The sequence below is a fragment of the Ranitomeya imitator genome, chromosome 2 (assembly GCF_032444005.1).
Source record: "Ranitomeya imitator isolate aRanImi1 chromosome 2, aRanImi1.pri, whole genome shotgun sequence".
Classification (NCBI taxonomy): domain Eukaryota; kingdom Metazoa; phylum Chordata; class Amphibia; order Anura; family Dendrobatidae; genus Ranitomeya; species Ranitomeya imitator.
Genome location: NC_091283.1, coordinates 383694722 through 383713827, shown reverse-complemented (window position 1 = coordinate 383713827; position 19106 = coordinate 383694722). Strand labels below are relative to the sequence as shown.

At 46.4% G+C, this 19106-nt stretch overlaps 1 pseudogene; it reads left to right on the top strand.

Annotated features, from left to right (window-relative positions):
* Window positions 1-13380: 13380 nt before the first annotated feature.
* Window positions 13381-19106, top strand: part of LOC138666639 (zinc finger protein 850-like) — a 151175-nt pseudogene continuing 145449 nt past the window's right edge.

Genomic DNA, 19106 nt, shown 5'->3' with positions numbered 1-19106 from the left:
CCAGATTGTCAGCATGGATCTCCGTGGTTGGAGCCTGCACTCTTGGGTTGAGTAGGGTGTAAAGGGGTCTACCAAGCTGGGGTACATCTTTCAGTACCACCTTGTGTTTCAGGAGGTCCACTCTGCTTTGGCTGGAGTCTGAATGAAGGGTGCTGGCTGGAATTGCTTGGTTACATGGGCGCATATAAAATATCACTGCTTCTCCACGTATTTCCAGTCTGACCACACTTTACTCACAGGACACAGATTATATCACACAGATACAGAGGGCAGGCCAATAGAAAAGCAGCAGGCCAGACATACATTACAATAGCCGCAGGTGGCCGGAGCCTGCCGATATGTACTGTGGGAATTACAAAGGTGGGGGGCAGACAAAAGGGGAATATCATGTCCCCTCTAGCCGTGTTACGTGTTACGTAACCACTCAGCACCCAGAATATGTTGTGCAGTTATATGTATGTATAATACGTTCCATGTGAGATGCATGTCCCTAATGCATCAGCCCACAGGCTGCGCCCCTGGGCAGAGGGGACACAATATTCCCCTTTTCTCCTTTGGTGCCTGGTTTTCCTGGTATTCCATATTCTCCAGGTAATACTACTTCTCCTGGTGATCCTTTTGGTCCTGTAGATCCAGGTTCTCCTTGTGGCCCTTGAATACCAGGAGCACCTGCAAATCCTGGTAATCCCGGATGTCCTGGTTCGCCCTTTAATCCCAGCTCTCCTTTAGCTCCAGGTTCTCCCTGGGGACCTTCTGTGACTGATCCAGGTAACCCTGGCTCCCCAGAAGACCCCTGTACACCTGGTAGACCTCTTTCTCCCTTGGGGCCCAGTAGACGAGGTGCACCAGACATCTCATCTGGTCTTGGTTCTCCAGGTAATCCAAATCCTGCTGGTTCAGGTTCTCTTTTTGGCCATGCATCAATCCCCCCTCTTGCCAATGCGCTGGCAACTGTCACAGGTCTGGCAGTACTGACGAACATCTTAGGTTACACCCGGCCAAAAGATGTTTTGTGTCAGACGATGCCTGGTGTGACTGACGCCGAAGTGTCCGGCCAAGGGTATTTCATGAGAGATTCGCCGTAACTCCTGCCTATACTTCTTGGGAACTACTAGCTGTCGTTTTATAGTGGGGCTCGTCCCTGTGTGGTGCTGCTCTGTGATCCGGTAGAGGAGTCCCTGCTTCCATACAAACTGTTCCCCTTCCAGTACCCCTCTCCCCTCCTGTGCCTTACCACGATATCCCTCCAATGAAGGATCCTCAAGTAACTCCCTCTTAAATTCATCTGGGGTGGCCCAAGAAATGTGTCTGGCTATGGGAATACGTATAGGGCTTGGATGTCTTACTGGGCCTCCTCTGAGTGTGATTCCGCCTCCGCAGCTCAAGCTTGTCTCCGGGTGGTCACAGGATATGTCTCAGCCAGAGGGGCAACCGAGAAGGCAGACAACATGGGCCCCAAGTCATTTCCCAGCAAGACGTCTGCAGGCAAATCCTCCATCAAGCCGACCTCAACAAGGCCATCCCCGACTCCCCAGTTCAGGTGAATCCTGGCAGTGGGCAGTCGATGTATAGCTCCCCCTGCTACACAGACTGCCACTGTCCAGTCCGTCTTCTCTTGGTCCCGGACGAGATGAGGCTTCACAAGGGTCAAAGTTGCCCCGGAATCTCTTAGTCCCTGCATACGTTTCCCATTAACCCACACGACCTGTTGATGCTGTTGTCGATTATCTGCCCGGGCTGCCTGCACGGGGTCTACTTCATGCAGCACTTCCTCCATCTCTTCTACCCCTTAGTTAGTCGTAGCCCCCAATGCTGGGTCAGCTTCGCCTTGGTAGCAGTGTACAGCAGCCCAGCTGAAGGTAGCTGTTCCCGCCTTTGGCCACTGGGCAGGCTGAGTCCGGTTGGGACATTGTCTTTGCAGGTGGCCCAGCTGATGGCAGGTGTGGCATCATGCCCCAGGGGGACTGTGGTAGGCCAGGTTTCTAGCTGGTCCCCCTACAATCTTCGGTGGTTTGGGGCCCTCCAAGTCCATGGGCGGACCCCTAGTGACCATCTTTGATCCGGACAACTGAGGCCTCATGGCATCATGATGTTCATCGGTCAGACGAGCTGCTTCCTCAAGAGTCGTTGGCCGCCTGTCCCGAAGCCATTCCTGTGTCTCGGGGGTTAGTCTATTAAAGAATTATTCTAACAAGAAGAGCTGGTTGCTTGGCTCCCTTGTATCCACTGTAGCAGTGACCTCCGTAATTTACAGGCCCATTCAGCGTGGGTATCGGTTACGCATTTTATAAGTCCGTGGAACTTTTGGCGGTATGCCTCTGGTGTCAGCGCATACCGAGCCAAAATCACTTCTTTGATTCGCTCATAGTCCATACAGTCCTCATCAGGTACCGTGCGATAGGCGTCCGCTGCCCGGCCTGTCAGCTTGCTGGCCAGAATCTGAACCCGTTCCTCTGGCTTCACTTGATGAAGGGCACACTGCCGCTCAAAGTCCTGCAGAAAGCCATCAATGTCTTCCTCTGCCTCCCCCAACTGTAGGAAGGCATTATACTGGATCTTTTTGTGGCTTACTGTTGAAGGTACCTGGTCGAAGGCCAGAGCTTCCCCTGCTCGCTGACTCTCCTCTCTCCGCTCTGCCATCTCCATCTTGGCCAGCTCCACTTTGGTCCGCTCTGCCATCTCCATCTTGGCTAGCTCTATCCTGGTCCGCTTGGCCATCTTTTCCTTCAGATCAGTATGCACATCAGCCATCACCTCTCGTATGATCTCTACTGCAGGGTTTGGGCCATAGAACGCCAGTCTGTTCTTTACCTCCCTCTGGAATTCAGTCTCCTCCACGTTCACATTGGGGGGTGCAGCACTGTCGTGTTCCATGATGGCTGCTATCAAATCCGCTTTTGTTTTGTTGCTGGCGATCAACCCTCGGGCTTCCACCAGATCTTTTAATGTAGTCCTCTTTAACTTCTGGCAGTTGTTTTCCATTCATTCCTTTCCTCCTGTAGACGGGGTATCATATCCCACTGCTGCCACCAGTGTAACGGGGTCTACCAAGCTGGGGTACCTCTTTCAGTACCACCCCGTGTTTCAAGAGGTCCACTCTGCTTTGGCTGGAGTCTGAATGAAGGACGCTGGCTGGAATTGCTTGGTTACATGAGCGCATATAAAAGATCACTGCTTCTCCACGTATTTCCAGTCTGACAACACTTTACTTACAGGACACAGAATATATCACACAGATACAGAGGGCAGGCCAATGGAAAATTGGCAGGCCAGACATACATTACAATAGCCGCAGGTGGCCGGAGCCTGCCGATATTTACTGTGGGAATTACAAAGGTGAGGGGCGGACAAAAGGGGAATATTGTGTCCCCTCTGCCCAGGGGCGCAGCCTGTGGGCTGATGCATTAGGGACATGCATCTCACATGGAAACTATTATACATACACATAACTGCACAACATATTCTGGGTGCTGAGTGGTTCTGTAACACGTAACAATTGTCATGTCAGTTTTTTATATTGTTTGCTTTTCTAAATAATGTCTTCCAACTCGGATTTTTACAGGAGGCCTGCAGCTATGTGATAACTATTGCTGTCTTGTCATTTGTGATCAACATGATAATTTTTGATCTTTTCTTTTTTTCTAAATCATTACTAACAACTTCTCCATCTGTCTGTGACTTTTTTTCAATTTCTTTCAGGGTAAAGATCTGACCCATATTAATACTACAGAGACATATGTGAAGGGTGATGTGTGGTGTAAAGAGGAGATTCCTACAGATAACTGCACAGGTGAGTAGTGACCACTAAATACAGAGTCACAGATTCCACTGTCAGTGGCTGCTTCCATATTAGGTTCAAATTATGGGTTTGTTTACATAGTTTTTTATGTCGGTTTATGGATTCTGATGAAATGCTTAACCCCTTAGCGACCGCCGATACGCCTTTTAACGGCGGCCGCTAAGGGTACTTAAACCACAGCGCCGTTAATTAGCGGCGCTGTGGAAAAAGTCCATAGCGCCCCCCAGAGGCCGATTTTCTCCGGGGTCTCGGCTGCCGAGGGTAGCCGAGACCCCAGAGAACATGATTCTGGGGGTTTTTAACCCACCCCGCATTTGCGATCGCCGGTAATTAACCGTTTACCGGCGATCGCAAAAAAAAAAAAAAAAAAAAAGCGATCTCTTTTTAATTTCTCTGTCCTCCGATGTGATCGCACATCGGAGGACAGAGAAAAGGGGTCCCAGGTGGCCCCCCAATACTCACCTAGCTCCCCCGATGCTCCTCGTGTCTCCCGGTGGGCGCCGCCATCTTCAAAATGGCGGGCGCATGCGCAGTGCGCCCGCCGGCCGGCACCGGGAGAATCTTTGGGGTCTCGGCTGCCGGGGGTAGCCGAGAGCCCAAAGAGCACGATCGGGGTCGGTATTACCGACCCCTGTTTTGCGATCGCCGGTAATTAACTGTTTACCGGCGACCGCAAAAAAAAAAAAAAAAGTAAAGTGTAATTCTCTGTCCTCTGATGTGATCGCACATCAGAGGACAGAGAAATAGGGGGATTCGGGGACCCTAGCATACTCACCTAGGTCCCTGGATCCTCTTGCTGCTCCTCCTGGCCGCCGGCAGCAGAGCATGGCGGACGCATGCCCAGTGCGCCCGCCATCTGTCTCCATCTGCCGGCCGGCAGGAGAACAGCAGTTGGGGCTAAAATTAGGGGTAGGGTTAGGGGTAGGGTTAGGGGTAGGGTTAGGGGTAGGGTTAGGGTTAGGGGTAGGGTTAGGGGTAGGGTTAGGGGTAGGGTTAGGGTTAGGAGTAGGGTTAGGGGTAGGGGTAGGGTTAGGGCTAGGGTTGGGGCTAAATTTAGGGTTGGGGCTAAATTTAGGGTTAGGGTTGGGGCTAAACTTAGGGTTAGGCTTCTTTCACACTTACGTCGGTACGGGGCCGTCGCAATGCGTCGGCCCGACATACCGACGCACGTTGTGAAAATTGTGCACAACGTGGGCAGCAGCTGTAGTTTTTCAACACATCCGCTGCCCAATCTATGTCCTGGGGAGGAGGGGGCGGAGTTACGGCCACGCATGCGCGGTCAGAAATGGCGGATGCGACGTACAAAAAACGTTTCATTGAACGTTTTTTTGTGCCGACGCTCCGCCAAAACACAACTGATCCAGTGCACGACGGACGCGACGTGTGGCCATCCGTCACGATCCGTCGGCAATACAAGTCTATGGGCAAAAAAACGCATCCTGCGGGCACATTTGCAGGATCCGTTTCTTGTCCAAAACGACGGATTGCGACGGAATGCCAAACGACGCAAGTGTGAAAGTAGCCTTAGGGTTAGGGTTGGGGCTAAAGTTAGGCCTAGGGTTGGGGCTAAAGTTAGGGTTAGAGCTGGGATTAGGGTTAGGGTTTGGATTAGGGTTGGTATTAGGGTTAGGGTTGGCATTAGGGTTACGCTTGGGATTAGGGTTAGGTTTGGTATTAGGGTTAAGGTTAGGGTTGTGATTAGGGGTGTATTGGGATTAGGGTTAGGTTTGAGGTTAGGGTTGAGATTAGGATTAGGGGTGTGTTGGATTTAGGGTTTTGATTAGGGTTATGGTTAGGGTTGACATTAGGGTTGTTTTGGGGTAAGGGTTGTGATTATGGTTAGGGTTAGTGATTAGGATTATGGATGAGGTTGGGATTAGGGTTAGGGGTGTGTTGGGGTTAGGGTTGGAGCTAGAATTGGGGGGTTTCCACTGTTTAGGTACATCAGGGGGTCTCCAAACACGACAGCCAATTTTGCGCTCAAAAAGTCAAATGGTGCTCCCTTCCTTCTGAGCTCTGCCGTGCGCCCAAACAGTGGGTTACCCCCACATATGGGGCATCAGCGTACTCGGGATAAATTGGACAACAACTTCTGGGGTCCAATTTCTCTTGTTACCCTTGTGAAAATAAAAACTTGGGGGCTACAATATCTTTTTTGTGAAAAAAAAAATATTTTTTATTTTCACGACTCTGCATTCTAAACTTCTGTGAAGCACTTGGGCATTCAAAGTTCTCACCACACATCTAGATAAGTTCCTTGGGGGGTCTAGTTTCCAAAATGGGGTCACTTGTGGGGGTTACTACAGTTTAGGTACATCAGGGGCTCTGCAATCGCAACATAATGCCCACAGACCATTCTATCAAAGTCTGCATTCCAAAAAGGCGCTCCTTCCCTTCCGAGCTCTGCCGTGCGCCCAAACAGTGGTTTACCCCCACATATGGCGCATCAGCGTACTCGGGATAAATTGGACAACAACTATTGCAGTCCAATTTCTCCTGTTACCCTTGTGAAAATAAAAATTTGGTGGCTAAAAAATCTTTTTTGTGGAAAAAAAAATATTTTTTATTTTCACGGCTCTGCATTATAAACTTCTGTGAAGCACTTGGGCATTCAAGGTTCTCACCACACATCTAGATAAGTTCCATGGGGGGTCTAGTTTCCAAAATGGGGTCACTTGTGGCGGATTTCTACTGTTTAGGCACATCAGGGGCTCTCCAAACGCGACATGGCGTCCGATCTCAATTCCAGCCAATTCTACATTGAAAAAGTAAAACGGCACTCTTTCTCTTCCAAGCTCTGCGGTGCGCCCAAACAGTGGTTTACCCCCACATATTGGGTATCGACGTACTCAGGAGAAATTGCACAACAACTTTAGTGGTCTAATTTCTCCTGTTACCCTTGTGAAAATAAAAATTTGTGGGCAAAAAGATCATTTTTGTAGAAAAAATGCAATTTTTTTTTTCACGGCTCTACGTTATAAACTTCTGTGAAGCACATGGGGGTTCAAAGTGCTCGCCACACATCTAGATAAGTTCCTTAAGGGGTCTAGTTTCCAAAATGTTGTCACTTGTGGGGGTTTCCACTGTTTAGGCACATCAGGGGCTCTCCAAACGCGACATGGCGTCCAATCTCAATTCCAGCCAATTCTACATTGAAAAAGTAAAACGGCACTCCTTCTCTTCCAAGCTCTGCGGTGCGCCCTAACAGTTGTTTACCCCCACATATTGGGTATCAGCGTACTCAGGAGAAATTGCACAACAACTTTTGTGGTCTAATTTCTCCTGTTACCCTTGTGAAAATAAGAATTTGTGGGCGAAAAGATCATTTTTGTGTAAACAAAAGCGATTTTTTATTTTCACGGCTCTACGTTATAAACTTCTGTGAAGCACTTGGGGGTTCAAAGTGCTCACCACACATCTAGATAAGTTCCTTAAGGGGTCTAGTTTCCAAAATGGTGTCACTTGTGGGGAGTTTCCACTGTTTAGGTACATCAGGGGCTCTCTAAATGTGACATGGTGTCCGATCTCAATTCCAGCCAATTCTGCATTGAAAAAGTCAAACGGCGCTCCTTCACTTCTAAGTTCTGCGGTGCGCCCTAACAGTGGTTTACCCCCACATATGGGGTATTGGCGTATTCAGGAGAAATTGCATAACAAAATTTATGGTTACATTTCTGTTTTTACACTTGTGAAAATAAAAAAAATGGTTCTGAATTAAGATGTTTGCAAAAAAAAGTTAAATGTTCATTTTTTCCTTCCACATTGTTTCAGTTCCTGTGAAGCACATAAAGGGTTAATAAACTTCTTGAATGTGGTTTTGAGAACCTTGAGGGGTGTCGTTTTTAGAATGGTGTCACACTTCATTATTTTCTATCATATAGACCCCTCAAAATGACTTCAAATGTGATGTGGTCCCTAAAAACAAAATGGTGTTGTAAAAATGAGAAATTGCTGGTCAACTTTTAACCCTTATAACTCCCTAACAAAAAAAAATGTTGTTTCCAAAATTGTGCTGATGTAAAGTAGACATGTGGGAAATGTTATTTATTAACTATTTTTCATGACATATCTCTCTGATTTAAGGGCATAAAAATACAAAGTTTGAAAATTGCAAAATTTTAAAAATTTTCGCCATATTTCCGTTTTTTTCATAAATAATCGCAAGTAATATCGAAGAAATGTTACCACTAACATGAAGTACAATATGTCATGAAAAAACATTCTCAGAATCAGCGGGATCCGTTGAAGCGTTCCAGAGTTATAACCTCATAAATTGACAGTGGTCAGAATTGCAAAAATTGGCCTGGTCATTAAGTACCAAATTGGCTCTGTCACTAAGGGGTTAAACGGAAAAACAATTTGTTACACTATTTTGCATGGTCTTCAGTGATCATTTGTATTCACAGCCCTAACACTGGACACTGTGGTTAATGGATCTCCAGCTCAGTGTCATGCATGCCTGCAATGCTGCTTACATGAAGGCTGTGGAGCAGAGTCGGTATTTTCAGCAGCCAGTGGTGGCAATTCCACCTGTGCCAACACTGGCACACTTGATCTCAATGCTGAGCTCTGCTTCATACCACTGCACGGCCACCACCATTCCAAGTACTGCCGGACACCACTAGAGCCCCACCACCATGTCGATTGCTGATGGACAGCCAACCGCCACCACTATGCCAACTGCTGCTCCTGCTTGGTCATCCTTCAGTGTCACCAGCTGCAGCAGCATCACCTGGACCCTGGCATGGCTTTCAGCACCACCAGCATGCAGCAGCACCCGACCCTGGCATGGCCTTCACCACCACCAGCATGCAGCAGCAGCACATGGACCCTAGCATGCCCTTCACCACCATCATGCAGCAGCAGCGCCCGGACTATGACAGGCCGGCCACCATCACTGGGCCACAGGAAATTAGCACGCCAAAGCTCCCCAGACAGCAGCGCAGATCCCAAGAAGGGGAGGGGAAAAAGCAGACTATCGCAATCCTTCCCCTTCTCCTCCCAATGTGTCTGTAATGTCAGGTTTGGCTCGCCCTTCCAGTGTGTCTCTGCCGTCCCATGCCTCCAGTACCATCCCTGAACTCACTGAGCCCACTACTTCAATCACTCCTTCTCCTGCAACCCCTGCGTCGTCTTCAGCCAGCCAGGCCTCACAGCTACACACACCCTAGTTCCGTCACTCTACTCCAAGCCGCCGCAGTTAAAAAAATTTTTGTTGTTAAAAATAAATGTTATTTTTTTTTCCCCAAATACTGTTTGGTTCTTTGTGTATTTCGCCCCCAGCAACACACACCGTGCGCCGACTAAACACAACTCGCCTTACACTTTGTGTTTTTGCCACCTCATAGCTCCAGGAGTGAGACAAGTAGAACAGTGCAGCTTTGCTTCTTGTGTTTGGTATGGAGCTATGAGTTGTCACAAACTAATATGACTTGTATTTTGTACATAATCTCTTCAGTCTGCTTAATCTATGTGACACAGACTGAAGAGACAATGAAGGTAATACAAGGCATATCTATACTCACCTGAACAGCTGCCAGAAATAGTGAATTCAGGATGCACAAAACACAGCATCCTGAACTCACTATTTCTGAAAAATGGCATGGTGAGTATAGATATGCCTTGTATTACCTCCATTTTCTCTTCAGTCTACATAATCTATTTCACACAAACTGAAGAGACGAAGGAGGTCATACAAGGCATATCTATACTCACCTTGACAGGTGTCAGAAATAGTGAATTCATGATGCTGGGTTTTGTGCATCATGAACTCATTATTCCTGACACCTAACCTGATGATTATAGATCTGATTTGTATTATACCTCCATCTTCTCCTGCGTCTGCGTTCAATTGATAATGCAGAATAGACGCAGGATGTAATGACGTTAACTACCTTACCACTGACATCATAATTCGTTTTGAGAGGAAAAACATAGGAGACTCCGTACAGGTATCACAACACATTGTTTATTACCACCATTCATTAGGAACATTTAAAACATAACTGGTACAGACCCAAACCCAACAGGACATTTTACACAATATCATCTTGCCATGTAACACGTCCGATGTCAGAAACAAAGTAGGCAGCAAATTGGTTCCGTATGTGGGCAACTTCAACAGTTGACCGCAGAGGGTGATGCTGGTAATCTGGCAATGGGTTTGCAATTGGTTCATCCAGTTCAATGTTGGGTCACTCCTTAGCCATTATATAATTGTGGAGAACCACACAGTCTTTGACAACCTCATCGACTGTCTCCATTTTTAGATTAATGGCTGTCCCAAGAATGCGCCATTTTGAGATAAGAATCCCAAAGGTACACTCAACAGTTCTTCGGGCCCTGGTCAGTCTGTAGTTAAAAATCCTTTTAGTGTGGGTCAAGTCCCAACTGGAATATGGCTTCAGTAGGTTTTCACACATCTGAAAGGCCCCATCCCCAACCTTACCAAATTGCATTGGTGGGTCTTGAGTGTTGGGGAGAGGTCGTGGCAGGGGAAAATAAAAATTTTTGCCATACAAACGTCGGCCCATATTCAAGTTCTTGAAAGTCTGGGAGTCATTGCCACGGCCAAAAGCTCCAATGTCCATGGCGATAAAGCGACAGTCCGCATCTGCTATTGCCATGAGCACTACAGAAAAATATTTCTTGTAGTTAAAGTACTCCGATCCAGATCTGGCAGGTTAGGTAATCCGTATGAGCTTTCCATTCACTGCTTCCAAACAGTTGGGGAAATTACACACTCTCCAGAATTTGTCGGCAATTTCCAGCCACATTTCCGTGGTGGGTAGGGGGATAAATTCATCCCGGAGAACATTCCACAAAGCCCGGCAGGTGTCCGCAACTATTCCAGACAGGTGGAAATTCCAAGCCGGTACTGAAAATGGAGCGATGATAAGCTCTCTCCGGTAGCCAGGAATCTGCCAAAAAAAGAAATAAACAAATTACAAACAATTATATTTATGATGGGGTTTTGGTAAACACATTAAGGAAAAAACAAATAATACATGGCAGAACAATAATTATGACAGGCATTTGTTTAGAATTATTACATGCCTTAATGTGACCAGGAGACGTTCCTCTGCAGGAATCACTCTACGGAGCTGGGTGACCTGTCTCCGGATGGCTCCTTGGACACGACCAAGCAAATCCCGAAAGGTCTCTTGAGACATCCTGGTATATTCCGGAAATTTGTCCGGGATTGCATTGAGCTCACTGTATAGGGTGTGGTAGGCTCCACGGCTCTCCCGGACTTCAATAATGGGGTGTCTCCGGTAACGCTGACGCCGTGTTCTTCTCTGTCTTTCTCTATTTCTTTGTTGCTCACAAGTAAACGCATAGGCAAGAAACAGCTTTATACTTAAATCCAGGTTGAAATAAAAGCTCTCCACTGCTCAGTCCCGGGAGTACGCGACTCCAGCTGTACGGCGCCGGTGCCCTTGGAGGATTCAGCGCTTCTGCCATTGCGAGCTTCTCGCCCTTCTACATCGCTCTGCTCCCGCATTTCCAGACTCTTTAAGGCGCCCTCTTCTCCCGGACTTTGCCGATTGTTGGCACCCCTGTGGGCCCACATTCACTCTTCGTGGCTTCCAGTAATCCAATAACTGTTTCTGATGAAGGTCTTTTGATTAGACCGAAAACGTTTAATGTTTGAGCTGGATGCACTAAATAAACGAATTGTTCACTTCTGATCATGCAAAAAGATCTCCTGAGTGCCAAGTATTTTATTGCTTAAGGATATCCAGCCATTGGATACCTCTGATTCTCTTTCTGAGTCCCTTAAAATCTGCCTTTCTGAAATCTAACCTTGAAGTCTGAGTCTTCACAGGTCTTCCTCCTCTAGTTATCCAAAATTCTAAAATAGCATAGTCGCTACCTCCTAGGGTCCCAGCCACTCTTACCTCCTCAACCATTTTCTCCCTGTTTCTAAGGATTAGATCCAAGGTAGCAGATCCCCTTGGTTTCTCCCCTACCTTTTGGAAGATTAAGTTTTCAGCAAGAGAGGATAAGAATTTGCTTGACCTGTTACTGTTGCCCGAGAGAGACTCCCAACAAATGTCTGGATAGTTGAAATCTCCCATGACCATTATGTCATATTTTTTGGAGAACTTGGCCATTTGATGTATAAAGAGTTCATCTATATCTTCAGCTTGCACAGGCAGCCTGTAGTAAATGCGTACAACGGTGTCCTTCCTGTTGTTCTCTCCTTGTAATCTTACCCAAACAGTTTCCACAGAACTCCCAGTCTCTGAAGCTTCAATCTCTGTGCAGATATAGGGTACCGTCACACAGTGCAATTTTCATCGCTACGACGGTACGATCCGTGACGCTCCAGCGTCGTAACAATATCGCTCCAGCGTCGTAGACTGCTGTCACACTTTGCAATCTACGACGCTGGAGCGATAATTTCATGACGTATGTGCGATGTAGAAGCCGTTGGTTACTATGCGCACATCGTATACGATATATGTTACACCATGCAATCATGCCGCCACAGCGGGACACTAGACGACGAAAGAAAGTTTCAAACGATCTGCTACGACGTACGATTCTCAGCAGGGTCCCTGAGAATACATGACATGTTGGTGGGCCTTGAGGACTGGAGTTGGGGACCCCTGCTGTAGAGTATAAGATGTTATGGTAGCTGGGGTCTTCTCTGTCTTTCTCCTGTAGAGTGTTTTAGCTATTTTGATAAGTGGGGTCCTCTCTCTTCCCTACAAAGTCTTAATTGATCTCATGGTTGGCTGTAACATGGCTCAACTACAGTATGTGATGTTCAGCTCTGCTATGCATGATTATGTTCAGTAGCGGAGACTGGACCATATTCCCACCACTCGTATTACCCACCACATTCATTATTTGATTTGGATATTACGTATATTTTTTAACAAAATGAAATTCATGAATTTTTTTTATAAAGCCATGCTTGTACAAATAATGTAATACAATAGCGTAGTCTACTACACTACTTCTCTCTTTTATCTGTCCCTCTCTCTTTTGCGTCTGTCTGTTTTTCCTATTTTTCCTTCTCTTTCCTTTTCATCTCGCTGCAGCCCCTGCTTCCCGTCACCGGGGCGGTGCAGAGAGCTGTTACCGTCAAAGCTCACTATACTGTGAATGGGCTGTAATCCCTCCCCGCCACATTAATTGACAGACGATTCCACACACATACACAGCACAGCATTCTATCAGTGTCCAGGGAGCGACTACAGCTGTGCTGACCGTGTATGATTAATCCCCAATCCTCACAGTTTTAAGCATTCCCTTAAAACGCATTTCTTCAGACTGGCCTACCACCTCAATGCATTAACCTAACTATCTCTGCATCAAAACTTTCAGCCCAACCAGGTTCCTTGTATCATGTTCTCGCACGCTTTATGCATTTAATAGCCCTCTGGGTCTGTTTTTAGTGAGTGGGAGACACTACACCGGATATAAGGATGTTCAGTTCCTACAGGACCTGTGATGATGTCAAAGAAGGGGAGGAGTCAGGTGGTCACATGTTACACACCAATTCCTGCAAACCGTTAGAATGACTCCTCCCCTCCTGTGACCTCATCACAGGTCCTGTGCGCACAGAACAGCCATATATGTGGTGTGCGGCTCTGCAGGTGGAGGTAGGTGCTGGAGATTCCCCATTACTGGGGGACATTAACCCCCTCAGTGCTGCGGTCACATTCCAGGAGACAAAGTGTTCCCGTCTGTGTCGCTATATCAGGGTCTCTGTATTGGATTACATTGGGTCACTTCCTTCCTGACGTCGCTCGCTGCTCTGTTACTGTACAGTCTCCATTATGGCCATCGCTGGCTCCATGTTGTCACTATCAGGAGATATTAACCCCTTAATGACTGCCGGTACGCTTTTTAAGGGTGCTGAGAAATAAGGTTATAGCTACTCCCAGCGTCGGAAAATCTCCATGGTCTCGGCCACCGGGGGTAACAGGAGAACATGATTCTGGTTGGTTGTTACCGTCCCCAGTGTTGCGATCGCCGTTATTCACCAAATAATGGTGACCGCAAAAAAAACCCTGATTTCCCATTTATTTCTCTCTCCTCTGATATGATCTAGCATATCAGAGGAAAGAGAAATGGGGTCCGCCGAGCCCCCAGATATCTCTGGTGTCCCTGGACCCTCCCGCATCCCCTGGTCCTGTCCCCTTGCCATCGGTTTCTTCCGGGAAGAAAATGGGTGCATGCGCAGTGCATTTACCGGCCGGCACCTGGCAACTATAGGAGATTTTTTCTATTGCTTCATTTTGATCACTGTGATAGACACTATCACAGTGATCAAAATAAAAAAAATTATAAATGAAACCCCTTTATCACCCGGTTAGGTAAAAATAATAACATAAAAAGAAGTATTTATTTCCATTAGGGTTAGGGTTGTGGCTAAGGTTAGGCTTATGGTTGGAGTTATAGCTAGAGTTAGGGTTGGGGCTAGAGTTATAGAGTTAATGTTAGGGTTGGGGTTAGGGCTAGGGTTAGAGTTGGGTTAGGGTTGGGGCTAGAGTTAGGGTTGAGCTAGTGCTAGGGTTATAGTTAGGTTGAGGTTGAGGTTAGAGTTATGGTTCGGGCTAGGGTTAGGGTTGAGGCTAGGGTTGGGGTTAGGGTTGTGTTGGGGTTAGGGTTGGGGTTAGGGTGGTATTGGGGTTAGGACTATGGTTAGGGCAGTGTTAGGGTTGGAGTTAGAATTGGGGGGTTTCCACTGTTTAGGTATATCAGGGGATCTCCAAACGCGACATTGATTCCAGTCAATTTTGCGTTCAAGAAGTCAAACGGTGCTCCTTCTCTTCTCAGCCCTGCCATGCACCCAAACAGTGGCTTTCACTCATATATGGGGTATCGGCATACTCAGGAGAAATTGCACAACAAATTTTGTGATCCATTTTCTCCTGATACCCTTGTGAAAATTAAAAAAGTTTGGTTCCAAAGTAATTTTTTTGTGAAAAAAGTTAAATGTTCATTTTTTCCTTCCACATTGCTTTAGTTTTCATGAAGCACCCGAAGGCTTAGTAAACTTCTTGAATGTGGTTTTGCACACCTTGAGGGGTGCAGTTTTTAGAATGGTGTCACGTTTGGGTATTTTCTGTTATTTTGATCCCCCCAAACTCAGTTCAAATGTGATGTGGTCACTAAAAAAATGGTTTTGTTGAAAAAAATGCAAAATCGATGGCCAACTTTTAACCCTTATAATGTCTTAACATTTCGGTTTGGATTCAGCAAATGTATCCGAATATTACTAGAATTCAATGTAAGGCAAAAACAAACATATATACAACACCTTCGGACGGGTCAAAAAGCTAAAATTAGTAGCAGACACAAGCAGCCAACCATGGGCCGTGCATGAGGTATCAGAGTCTGGTCCAGCATTTACTTCTTGGAATTGAAGTTTCAATGAGGACCTGGTGGTTAAGGGAGCGGTGTAAGCCTTCTTAGCTGGGAGACCGGATACTTCATGCAACACCTCCAATTTTGTTTTCAGCCATACTCAGATGGCACAAACATCAGTTTCATACAGTACTATTAGCATAAAAATGTAAGGAAAGTAACACAGTCAGTTGACTGAAAGTAAATGCAGCCCTGCCTGTCTGGGAGCAACTGGCAACCCACCAGATGGAGACCTAACTTGGAGTCTCCACATTTCAAAAAATAATTTTCACACAGCACTAAAGTGGCATCAATTTCCACAGAGTAGAAGCAGTATAATTGGCCTCTGACACACTTTTTACTACTGGCAACCCACCAGATGGAGACCCAACTTGGAGTCTTCAAATTTCAAAAAAATGATTGTCACACAGCTCTAAAGTGGCATCAATTTCCACAGAGTAGAAGCAGTATAATAGGCCTCTGACACACCTTACATTACAGCCAACCCACCCGATGGAGACCCACCTTGGAGTCTCCGCATTTCAAAAAAATTCTTTGTAACTTCAGCAGCAGAAGCAATAGCAGGCACAAAAGAAACCACAAAGATGGCACAGACTGCAATAACACGAGATCACTAAAAATAACACCATTGCCTAGTCTGCCCAGTCTGTGACTGAGGTGCAAAAGTTTTTGGAGATCCACGACTTGTACAGTTTGCTGAAAGTTAGGCGGTCTACACTTACAGGGGACAGCCGGATATGCTTATCCGTCAGGACACCTCCAGCAGCGCTGAAGACACATTCTGAGAGAACTCAGGCTGCTGGGCATGACAAAACCTCCAAGGTGTGACAGGCAAGTTCAGACCAGTCTTCCATTTTTGAAGACCAAAATGCAAATCCCACCAGTAAGGTGGCCAGGGTGGTAGTTGAGGCAACAGGCATGTTGTGAATTCTGTTGTCAAGCTCCCTCCTGTGGTCATGAATGGTACTTCGGCTGGTTCTGTCCATGGGCTTCCTCTGGTGGTTGTGAGTGGGGCTGCGGCTTCTGAGGTTCCTTCCACAGGTGACGAGGTTAATTCGTTAGCTGGCTTCTCTATTTAACTCCACCTAGATCTTTGCTCCATGCCACCTGTCAATGTTCCAGTATTGGTCTAGTTCACTCCTGGATCGTTCTTGTGACCTGTCTTCCCAGCAGAAGCTAAGTGCCTGCTTGTTTTTCTCTGGTTTGCTATATTTCTGTCCAGCTTGCTATTTTGTTTGTTGTCTTGCTTGCTGGAAGCTCTGGGACGCAGAGGGAGCGCCTCCGCACCGTGAGCGCCTCCGCACCGTGAGTCGGTGCGGAGGGTCTTTTTGCGCCCTCTGCGTGGTCTTTTTGTAGATTTTTGTGCTGACCGCAAAGCTACCTTTCCTATCCTCAGTCTGTTCAGTAAGTCGGGCCTCACTTTGCTAAATCTATTTCATCTCTGTGTTTGTATTTTCATCTTTACTCACAGTCATTATATGTGGGGGGGCTGCCTTTTCCTTTGGGGAATTTCTCTGAGGCAAGGTAGGCTTTATTTTTCTATCTTCAGGGCTAGCTAGTTCCTTAGGCTGTGCCGAGTTGCATAGGGAGCGTTAGGAGCAATCCACGGCTATTTCTAGTGTGTGTTATAGGATTAGGGATTGCGGTCAGCAGAGTTCCCACGTCCCAGAGCTCATCCTATATTATCAGTAACTATCAGGTCATTCCGTGTGCTCTTAACCACCAGGTCCATTATTGTCCTGACCACCAGGTCATAACACAGGCAGTAGTGTTCCCACACCCTGCTGCCCCACAGATGAAATGCAATGTCCATTCTGCTGCATGTGCAGTCTGCGCAGAAGTACACTCACATTCACTGTTAGAGTCCCCTCGGCTTCTTTCACTCCGGCTCCGCATCCACAAGCTCCGCAAACCATCTCACAGATAATGTCCTTTTTCAACAATTCAACTTTACTTAACAGTAGGGTTTCCGTCACAAATGCAGCATAGTGTACACGGAGTGGCATCTCTCATGCTTTTCCTGCCTTCTTGGCAACCTCTATTCTTGCTGGCAGTCCCTGACACGCTTTTGGCAATCCCTGCCTCGCTTCCGGCAATCCCTGCCTCTTTTCTGGACAATCTCTGTCCCGCTCATGGACAATCTCTGTCCCATTCGTGCCTTCAGGCCCACCAGCTTCCCATCATCCCCTTGTTCGGCTTCAATAGTAAAAGGTGCCAGGCACACGGTCTCAGCTTCACCTGCCCCGGTCATAGTCCCCGGATTCTCTTCGGGTTGGTTTCTATTCACGCTGGTGAACACCTGCACGATATTCAGGCTGGGGCCCCTTCCTGCCTTAGCAGCCTTATCCCCATGGCTTGCAGACTGTCTCCTTTCACTGATGCATCCTGACTGACTTCAACCAGGAAGTGCCTGCCTATGTCCCCCTGATTTATGCTGCACTACTCTGTAGCCCCTCCCAACTGGAATACCCCTATGATAACAAAACCTAAACCAATACTCCTATTCCCTATCTCTAATGTGCTCCACTAATCTAATCACTGCCCCATGCAATATGGATGTTGAGATGGACGAACTTTTAAATTCTTATTTTGCATCTGTTTTCTCTCAGAAAGGAAATGTAACATCAACTGATTTTTACTGCCCTATTAAGGGAATAGAAGAATCCAGGATATCTATAAACAGAAAGATAGTGAGGAAACACTTAGCTAACATAAATGAATTCAAGTCTCCAGGTCCAGATGAATTACACCCCAGAGTACTGAAGGAGATAGGAAAATAAATTTTTGAACCACTCTCCATAATCTTTGAAAATTCTTGGAGAAGTCCCAGAAGACTGGAGAAGAGCAAATGTTGTTCCTATCTTCAAAAAGGGGAAGAAGGTGGACCCAGGAAACTATAGGCCGGTGAGTCTGACGTCTATACCAGGAAAGATCTTTGACTAAATTATTAAACAACATGTATGTAAGTACCTGGATAAGAATGAAGTGATTAACCAGAGTCAGCATGGGTTTTTAACTAATAAGTCATGTCAGACTAACTTACTTTCTTTCTATGACAGAATCACTGACTGGGTAGATCAGGGAAATACTGTAGATATAGTATATCTTGACTTCAGCAAAGCATTTGACAAAGTATCTCACACAATCCTTATTGAAAAAATGACTAAGTATGGAATGGACAAGGAAACCCCAAAGAGGGGTCGTAAATGGCTGCATATCCAGTTGGAAGAATGCCTCAAGTGGGGTACCACAGGGTTCTGTCCTGGGTACACTGATTAAATTTGCTGATGACACAAAGCTAGGAGGGATAGCTAATAATAGAGAAAAGATAGAGAGGATTCCAAAAGATATAAATAAACTGGAGTAGTGGGCAGCAACTAACAGAATGGTTTTTAACAAGGAAATACGCAAAGTACTACATTGGGGCAATAAAAAAAGAAAAAAGCATATACAGAATGGGAGGAATAGGGCTAATCAACAGCACATGTGATAAGACGGGTATACTAATAGATCACAAACTAAACATGAGTCAACAGTGTGATGCAACAGCAAAAAAGGCAAATACTATTCTGGAATGTATTAACAGAAGCAAACAGTCTAGATCACGTAATAGTCATTATTGCCCTCTACTCCTCTTTGGTCAGACCTCATCTGGAATACTGTGTCCAGTTTTGGGCACCACATTTTAAAAAAGACATCAACAAACTGGAGCAAGTTCAGAGAAGAGCGACCAGAATGGTGACCGATCTGCAAACCATGTCCTATGAGGAACGGTTACAGGATTTTGGGAATGTTTAGCTTGCAAAAAAGAAGACTGAGAGGTGACTTAATAGCTGTCTACAAATATCTCAAGGGCTGTCACATTGTAGAAGGATCATCTTTATTCTCGTTTGCAGAAGGAAAGACTAGAAGCAATGCG